Below are 10,510 nucleotides of genomic sequence, written 5' to 3' on the forward strand. Positions count from 1 at the left end.
AAAAAAGATTTTATATATGGCTCGTGTAACTGACAGGTAGTCTTCTCCTCCAAAGAATTCTTATTAACCATAAGCAACATATAATAAAATTTTAAGCAGATACATAGGAGTTAGATGAGGTTACTTTCCCTATTCCTCCAAATTTCAAACTTTCAGCTGTCATATACCCCACTTTTCATGACAGAAAGGTGTAGATGTGTTGGAAGAGTTAGGGTGTCTTCCAGAGCTGTTGTTCATCTCTGAACTCTGTTGCATGATTGTGACAACATGCTCTTACCCATCTGATTCTGTGCTTTTGTAGGTTTTCTCTCTCCCAAATTTTATGCAGACTCCGTTATATGAAAAATTAGAAAATGTGCAGAACACCATGCCTACTCCTATGACAGAGACTGCAGAGCAGATATCTTAGGACCCCAGAGCATATCTCTTCAGCATCTGTCTGATTTAATCAACAGTTGTGGTAGATGGTTTTACATGAGTGCAGATTGACTTCATGATGACAAATCCCATCTCAAATGTGTGCTCTGCATCTATTTCCGTCTCTCCAATTAGTCTTCCCCAATTTGTCTGGTACCCTTTTTGATTAACATACAAGCTCAGCCCAGATGTGTGGGACGGATAACGTCCCTGGGATTGTTGTAGATAAATGCTCCAGCATGTAGTCCTTCTGGTGGACAGTTCTAAGAGGAATACTGAATTTTTTTTTTTTTTTGGTAGAATGGAATTTTGACATTGTAGTAAATAAAGTAATAAATGGGAGCATGGGAGGGGAACATGTACACAAACACTTCTGAGCAGCTTAGGCATGACTGTCTTCTGTAGGTCAAATATGTTGGTGGGAGACGCTTCTATGAAAAGGGGCTTCCTAAAGTCAATAGGGATAATAGAATTCCAGAAAGGCATATGTCAGGTGGATGCACTTAAGCACCAGAAGCAGAGTAAATGGAATTACTGTAATGAACAACTGGAATGATAATCCAGGAGCCTCATCTACAGGGATAGCTGGAAATGCCTGTTAAACAAGGGGTTGCTAGAGACAAGACAGATGGGCAGAATCAAGGTATTAACTCTCAATCAAGGTGCCATTTGACATATATATTCAACAAGATTAAGAACAAGTGAGTGGGAGACTAAGGTCAGCACCATAATAGAAAATCATAGTCTTTTATCTAATTTGTAAACAGAGTAATTTCTTAGTTCCAGGAGCAGGGTCCAATTGAGGAGGGACCTCAATGCAAGTATGCTGTATATAATATTCCCTGTTTCTTCCCCAAAGGGACTAGAGTCCACTTACTAGATAATTCACCTACTAGATAAATAGTGTAGTAGGGTACATGAGTGAATAGGAGGTATTGAGCTGACACTGATACCCAGGGACCTAAATACGATCACATTTCCAATTGCAGCAACCATGGCTTAATAAAAACAAGGTTATCAGAGTCCATTTCTTTCTTGGATGAAGATTTCAGCCATACACTGGGTGGTGGAAGAAGGACGTAACAAATGCCAGTTGTGGACTAGAGAAAAGGTGCAGCGATGGAAATTAAAATTTATCATTGGGTTAAATCTTTTATAGATATTTTGGCTAAATATCATCTTGAGCTGGTGATGGAGTATATCTAAGAGTAACAAGTTTATCAGAGTATTGCAAGGAGTGACCTGTTTCAAAAGCTCTTTTTCTCATCTTCAAGTCCTCTTGGCCTTCTTTTGATTTAGTCACAACTCTAGCTCTTTATTACCTCATATTTCCTTTGTGTTTAGAGTCCTTCTACAAGCACATGCAGCTTTTCCTGATCCAAGGCCTTCCCTGCCATTTGAGATAAAATGGTCGAAGTAAGAATACTTTGCAGGAAGATTCAGCAGAACTGAGTTTCCCACCAGTACGAATGACAATGAGAAAACATCTTATGTTGGAGTTTTCTCTTTCCCTGACTCTATCTTCACATTCTTGCACCCTCACTCTTACTTCTTGAGATTGCCATTCAAATAAATAACCTTCATCCAAATTTTTGTTTCAGGCTCTGTTTTCACAGCAATTTAAACTAAGACAGCTTCTGTTCCAAAACATTGAGACTGTCCTTTCATGCCTCATATACTCAGTGCAAATACACTCCTCAGCTACGTTTAATCTAGGAATGAGACCATCTTCAGACCTTCAAATAATTAACTGGCTTTCTAGTTGAAATCTAGGCTTGCCTTGGTAAAATTTATTTTGTACCCTGGTTCCTGCCTGATTTTGATTCCTGGCTCCGAATGTAATTTTTAATGTAGATTTCTTATGGTGATAAGACAGTAAACTCAATTTAGATGGAAATATTCTTCCAAAATATTCTCATTCACCGAAGAGTTACAGTTAATTACTTTAAAATGACCATCATTGTTAAAACCCTCCCCAAATTTGTGAAGTTTTACTCACACTGTGAAGTTCATCCTTCCATAGGTAACAGTGTAGATAATTTTACTAGTTACCTCAGTGAAAAACCATGAACAAGTTCAAAAACCCAGATTGAAGCTTTCCAGTGCCCCAGGAGGGTTCTAATTTGATAGGTATGAGTTTAAACTAGAAATGGGAAGTGGTTTTTGTTAAAGAGAGCATAATACCTCAAACATCTGACACTGCTAAGAGCATCAATAGCACTGGTATTTTAATTTTTAATTGTGGCAAAATAGACATAAAATTTACTATCTTAACAATTTTTGAACTTACCAGTTAGTGCTGATAATTATATTCATTGTTGTGCAACCATCACCACCATCTATCTCCAGGACTCCTTTTAGGTTGTAAAACTAAAACGCTGTATCCATTAAAAGAGTGATCCCCAGTCTTTTTGGCACCAGGAACTGGTTTCATGTAAGACAATTTTTCCATGGATAGGATGGCAGGGGATGATTTCGGGATGATTCAAGCACATTACATTTAATGTGCACTTTGTTATTATTACATACTTACCATAATGTAGAGTCAGTGGGAGTCCTGAGCTTGTTTTCCTGTAACTAAATGGTCCCATCTGGGGATGATGGGAGACAGTGGCACACAATCAGGCATTGGATTCTCGTAAGGAGCAGACAGCCTAAATCCCTCCCATGTGCAGTTTACAGTAGGGTTCCTGTTCCTGTAAGAATCTAATGTCCCTGCTGATCTGACAGGAGGTGGAACTTAGGCAGTAATGCTTGCTCACCACCTGCTGTGTAGCCTGGTTTCTAACAGGCCATTGACCAGTACAGGGGGTGGGGAAGAGAAGAGGGAGTTGAGGACTCCTGCACTATCTCCTCAGAATCATTGTTCTACTTTCTGTCTCTATGAATTTGACTACTCTTGGGTACATTATACAGGTGGGAATCATACAGTATTTATCATTTTGTGACTGATTTATTTCACCTAACATAATTTTCTCAAGGTTTATCCATGCTATAGCATGGGGCAGATTTCTTTTTGTTTTTTTTTTTTTAACTTTCAGTTTAAGTTCTGGGGTACAACTGCAGGTTTGTTATATATGGTAAACTTATGTCATGGGGGTTTGTTGTGCAGATTATTTCATCAACCAGGTATTAAGCCTAGTACTCGTAAGTTATTTTTCCTGATCCTCTCCCTCCATGGTCTATCCTCCATGGTTTTCTGTTCCTGCATTAGTTTGCTAAGGATAATGGCCTCCAGCTCCATCCATGTCCCTGTAAAGGAAATGATCTCATTCATTCTTATGGCTGCATGATATTCCATGGTGTATACACACCACATTTTATTTATCCAATCTATCATTGATGGGCATTTAGGTTGATTCCATGTCTTTACCATTGTAACTTTATTCCTTTTCAAGACTGAATAATGCATTACATATATGTACCACATTTTGTTTCTCCATTCATCCATCAGCAGTCATTTTGAATGCTTTCACCTTTCAGCAGTTGTAAAGCTGCTATGAATATGGGTTTACAAACATTTCTTTTGAGACTACTTTTAATTTTTTTGTGTATTTTCCATAGCAGCTGCACCATTTTACGTTCTCACCAACAGTGCATAAGGGTGCCAATTTCTCCACATCTTTGCCAACACTTTTTATTTTCTATTTTGCTTTTATTTTGCTTTTTATTTTCTTTTTATGGTAACCCTCCTAAAGGATGTAAAGTGGTATCATATTGTGGTTTTGATTTACATTTCCCTCATGATAGTATTGTTTAACATCTTTTCATGTGCTTATTGGCCATTTGTATATTCTCTTTGGAGAAAAGTCTATTCAAGTCCTTTATCAATTTTTTTAAAAATTGAGTGTTTTTTGTTGTTGTTGTTAAGTTGTAGAAGTCCTTTATATATTAAGAGGATATTAATTCTTTATCAGACTATATGATTTGCAAGTATTTTATACCATTTAATGCTTGTTTGTTTGTTTGTTTTGCTTTGTTTCATTTTGTTTTTAGTGACAGTGTTTTGGTCCATCTCCCAGGCTGGAATGCAGTGACATGATCATAGCTCACTGCAACCTCAAACTCCTGGGTTCAAGCAATCCTTCCACCTCAGTGGAAGGTGGGACTCAGTCCCAAGTAGGTGGGACTACAGGTACCTACCACCATACCTAGCTAGTTTTAAAAATTTTTGTACAGATGAGGTCTCACTGTGTTGCTCAGGCAGGTCTTGTACTCCTGGCTTCAAGTGATTCTCCTGCTTCAGCCTCGTAAGTGCTGGAATTACAAGCATGAGCCACCACCTAGTCCATGGGTTGACTTTTTACTATCTGTTGATAGTGTCCTTTGGTGTGCAAAAGTTTTTTAGTGTTTAGTTAAGGTGTGTATATACGTGTGTGTGTGTAGATATATACTGTGTATTATATTACATATATTAATTTCTTATTAGATACTTGATTTGCAAGTACTTTTTTTCCGTATGTTGCCTTTCCACTCTGTTGATTATGCCTTTTGATACATAGTTTTAACATTTTGATATATCCAATTTATTTATTTTTGATTCTGTGCTTTTGGTGTCATGTCCAAGAAATCATTGCTAAATCCAATGTTATAAAGCTTTTGGTTGTTTTCTTCTAAGGGTTTTATAGTTTTATGTATTATATTGAGGTGTTTCTTTCATTTTGACTTAATTTTTATAAATGCTGTAAGGTTTAAATTTATTTTTATACATATAAATAGCCAGTTTTTCCAGACCTATTTGTTGAAAAGACTATCCTTTCTTTACTAAATGCTCTTGACATCCTTGTCAAAATCATTTGATGATATTTGTGAGGGTTGGTTTCTGGGCTCTCTATTCTATTCAACTGGTCTCTATGTCAGTCTTTATGCCAGTATTACACTGTTTGATTACTGTAGCTTTATATTGTACCAGTATTATATCTGTCTTTATGCCAGTACTACATTGTTTTGACTACTGTAGCTTTACATTTTGAAACCAGAAAGTGTGAGGCCCAAAACTGTTTTTGTTTTAGGATTGGGGTATCTGAAAATTCCTTATGAATTTTAGAATGAATTTTTCTATTTTGGCAAAATACACTGTTGAGATTTTGGCATGGATTGTTCTGAACCTGTAGATGTATTGAGACCTTAATATTAAATCTTATTTGTGTGATTGGGATATCTTTTCATTTATTTGTGTTTTCCTAATTTATTTCTGCAACATTTTGAATTTTCAGTGTGCAAGTCTTTCACTTCCTTGGTTAAGTTTATTTTTAAGTATTCTTTCTGATGCTACTCTAAATTGTTTATTGTTAGTGTCTAGAAACAACTGACTTTTGTATGTTGATCTTGTGTTCTATAACTTTCCTACATTTATTAGTTCTAACAGTTTGTGAAATCTTTAGAGTTTTCTATTATGTTGTATGCAGAGTTAATTTTACTTCTTTCTTTCCAGTTAGAATTTTTTTTCTTTTATTTCCTAATTGTTCTGGTTAGAACATCTAGTACAGTGTTGAAAAGAAATGGTGAGAGTGAGTGTCCTTGACTTGTTTCTCATCTCAGATGAAAAGTTTTGTCTTTCACCGTTAACTATAATGTCAGCTATGGGATGTTCATATATGTTATTTATTAGTTTGAGGTAGTTTCCTTCTATTTATAGTTTGTTCAAGATGTTTTTAATTATAAAAAGATGTTGAATTTTGTCAAATACTTTTATTCATGAATTCAGATCATCATGTGAGGTTTTCTTCTTCATTCCATTAATGTTATATTTACATTGCTTGATTTTAAGATGTTGAACCATCCTTGCATTCCAGCAAGAAATTCCACTTGGCCATGGTGTGTAATCCTGTTAATGTGCTATTGCATTCTGTTTTCTGGTATTTTACTAAGGATTTTTGAATTAGTACTTATCAGGGATATTAGTATATAGTTTTTTTATAGTATCCTTGGCTGGCTTAATTATAAGGGTAGTGATAGTCTAATTGAATTAGTTGGAATTTTCAACTTTTTGGAAGAGTTTGAGGAATATTAGAGTTAAGTCTTTGTTAAATAAGTGATTTGTAGAATTCAACAGTGAAGACTTCTAGGCCTTGGTCTTTTTTGTTGTTGTTGAGAAGTTTTGATTACTGATTCAATCTCCTTACTAGTTAAAAGTCTGCTCAGATTTCTTCATTATTCAGTGTTGTTAGTTTATGAATTTCTGGAATTTATCCATTTCATCTAGGTTTCCAATTCATTGGTATATATTTGTTCACTGTACATTTATGATTCTTTTTACTTCTGTAAAATTGATAGGACTATTTCCTTTCATTTATAATTTTAGTACTTTGAGTCATCTCCCTTTTTTCTTAGCCAATCTAGCCAGACATTTATAAATTTTGTTGATATTTTTTAAGAACCAACTTCGAATTTTGTTGATTTTTCTTTATTGCTTTTCTATTACCTTTAATTGTTTATCTCTGACTTAATTTTTATTTTCTTTTTCTGTATCAGTCAGGGTTCTCCAGACAAAATAAAGCCAACAGAAAGAAAGTAAAAGAGAGAAAAAGAGAGAGAGAGAGAGAAAAGAGAAAGAGAGAAAGAGAGAGAGAAAGAGAGAGAGAGAGAGAGAAAGAATGAAAGAGAAAGAAAAGATTTATTACGAGAGATTATGAGCTATAAGTCTCATGATCTGCCATCTGCAAACTGGAGACCCAGGACAGCCAGTTGTGTAGTTCCAGCCCAAGTTTGTTATGGCTTGAGAACAAGGGACTCAATGGTTTAAATCCCAGTCTGAGTCTGAAGGCCAAAGAACCAGGAGCACAAATGTGGAAAAGAAGGAAAAATTAAATACCTTAGCTCAAGCAAAGAAGGTGAACGCGTTCTTCTGCTTTTGTGTTCCATTTGGTCTCTCAGTGGATTCCATGATGTCCCCCCAATTTGGTGAGGACTATCTTCTTTATTCAGTCTATCAATTCAAATGCTAATTTCATCTGGACACACCCTCATAGACATATGCAGAAATAATATTTTACCAGCTATCTGGACATCCTTTAGCCCACTAAAGTTAACACATAAAATTAACCTTTACATTTTCCTTCTGCTAGCTTTGGGTTTAGTTTTTTATTGTGTTCTGCCTCTTTCAGATAGAAATTTAGATTTTTGAGACTTTCCTCCTTGTTAATGTAAACATCTGTGGCTGTAAGTTTCCCTTTTAGCTCTGTTTTCACTTTATCCCATAAGTTTTGGTATATTTTGCTTTTACTTGCCTTAAGATATTTTCCAATTTTGTGAAATTTTTTTCCTTGACCCATTGTTTAAGAGTGTGTTAATTAACTTCCACATATTTGTGGATGTTCCTGTGTTCCATTTGCTTTTGATTTTTGGTTTCAATCCATTATGATTGAAAATATGATTTGCATAATTTTAACATTTTTAAATTTATTAAGACTAGCTTTGTGACCTAATATATGGTCTAACTTGGGAAACAATCCATGCGCACTTGAGAAAAGTATGTGTTCTGCTATCGTTGGTGAGTTGCTCTGTATATGTCTGTTGGGTCCAGTTGGTCTATAGGGTTGTTCAAGTCCTCTAACTCCTTATTACTCTTCAGTCTGGTTGTTCTGTCTATTCTTGAAGGTGTAGTATTGAAGTCTTATACTATTATTGTAGCGTTATCTATTTCTTCCTTTAACTGGATCAGTGTTTGCTTCATATATTTAGGTGCTCTGGGTGCTTGATGCATATATTTTTTGTAAGTTGTTATATAGTATACATATTAGGTGCATAGTGACTTTTGATACATACAATGCATAGTGATCAAATCAAGGTAATCAGCATATCCATCGTTTCAAACACTTGTATTTGCTTTGGGAACAAACAGAATCTCTTCAAACTTTGAAAATATGTAATAAATTATTATTGACCATGGCCACCCTACAGTGCTGCAAAACACTAGAACTTATTTCTTCTATCTAGCTGTAATTTTGTATCCTTTAAGCAATCCTTCCCTATTCTTCTTCCTTCCTACCTACCCTTTCTAGCCTCTAGTAACCACTATTCTACTCTCGACCTCTTTGAAGTCATTTCTTTTAGCTTTTGCATGTGAGTGAGAAAAAGTGCACTTGTTCTTATTATGATGACATTTTATTGGTGCAAGGACACTTTTATTATATAGTGCCCTTGTCTTTTGTAACAGTTTTGGCTTAAAGTCTATTTTTGTCTGATATTAATATAGCCATCTCTGTTCCCTTTTGGTTACTATATTTATGGAATATCTTTCTTATTATTTCACTTTCAATCTAATGCAGTTCCTAAATCCAAAGTGAGTCTCTTGTAGACACATATACTTGAACATTTGAAAAAAATTGCTACCTATGCCAATTTTGTGGATTGGCTTATCCAAGGGAAGACATTCACTCATCAGCATGGTGTGAAAACTAATGCCTTTTCAGGTAATTTCTAAACATATGTATTTACTGAGCCTCTGTGTGTTCTTCCTCCTTCCTCCAAGTCCCTGTTTACACAGCTGCTTTTAAATATCCTATTTTCCTTAAGAGTCTTAGTTCTGATTCTTTTCAGGACCTTAAGTCTTCTATTGTATTCTTCGGCCTCTACTGTGTTGCCTCCAGGACCCCATAGGTCTTGGATTCCCCAAAGCTTTAATGTGTTGTTGTGCCTATCCCCGCTTTCAGGGGAGAAACTATTTCTCTAGGAAGCCACAAAACAAGAAGTTCTACTCTTTTTCTTCCATTGTAAAGGAGAAACTCATGATAGACACAGGAGACAGCCAAGGGTCCCTGGAGAAACCCCAACTTCAAGCCTAAAACAGCCTGAAAGCTGAAAAACTGGACTGCTGGTTGTGGATGACACCCCCACTTTCCCAACTGATTCTTTCTGAATAATGCCCACCTGCACATGGGGAGGATGGGGTGGAGCCTCGGAAGTTCGTGCCCTTTGCATGGGGGAGGAGCGTGGTCTTGCCTGTTCCTGTGTGGTGACCTGGGATTCAATCAGTGAGGCAGGAAACCTGCTATCAGGACTCTCTCTGGCTTTGTTGAGAGTTGCTCTTCCCTTTTTTCTTTTCACCCAGTACACTCTGCCCTACTCACCCTACAATGCGTCCGTGTGCCTAAATTTTCCTGGTCGTGTGACAAGAACCTGATTTCTTCTATAACACTAGGAATTGAGTGGCTTCCCTCCTGAACATGCCAGGGAGGGGCTGGGGGCACAAGCGAGCAGAAATGACCCCAAATTTCCTACCATGTTGAGTGTGGCTTTCTCTTGATGGACTTTATCTTGGTTGCTGCAAATTGTTAACTGTTTCTAAACTTTCCATAAAGCTATTGTGGTTAATATGTTGTTTACTTTGTGTTTCCATGAAGGAACAAGGACCTGGAGCTTCCTAGTCCACCATCTTTCTGATATTATTCCACTACTCTAGTATATTTTTGTTGACATTTTTCTATATATGTTTTTCCTCTCATTACCTCTAAATGATGCCACAATGTTCAAGAGTAAGCACTGGCCTTTTTAGTTGGGTTAATGTGTGATGACACAGCAATAAAAATCAAATCACTTATAACCTATGACTAGCACATTTAGGAATTATAATTTATCAATTCGAATGACAATATTTTGGTACGCTTATTTAGCTTAGGGATTCTGCTATACACATTATTTTATAGATCTTTATGTCTCACGTGAATAAAAGGTGTCCTACACATAACTAATGCCCCAAAATTGATGACCATCATGATGGCATTTGTGTAATCTATTTCCCCATGGGCTCAAATCATAACCAATTGCTTACAGAGTTGACTTCTAAGAATCAAGTTGACTTTATAGTTTTCAACATTTAATGGGAAAAAAACTACAAATCTTCTGTAGATATCTTATAATTTCCTGGATAATTTAGGTCCTTAGAAGAATATAACAATTTTGGCTTCCAAAACATCAATCTTAGAACAGTGGGTATAGGAAACAGATTTATATAGTTTCCTCCCATCAGGAGGATCCATCCTGCTGCAGCCAAATGATGCTTCTTTAGAAAATACCCGCAAGTATTTGCTTAGGAATTCTATGTTCCTCAAATATACCATTCTAGCCCATCTTAAAATATCACTTTTTAATT

The sequence above is a fragment of the Mandrillus leucophaeus genome, unplaced genomic scaffold (genome assembly GCF_000951045.1).
Source record: "Mandrillus leucophaeus isolate KB7577 unplaced genomic scaffold, Mleu.le_1.0 Scaffold84, whole genome shotgun sequence".
Lineage (NCBI taxonomy): Eukaryota > Metazoa > Chordata > Mammalia > Primates > Cercopithecidae > Mandrillus > Mandrillus leucophaeus.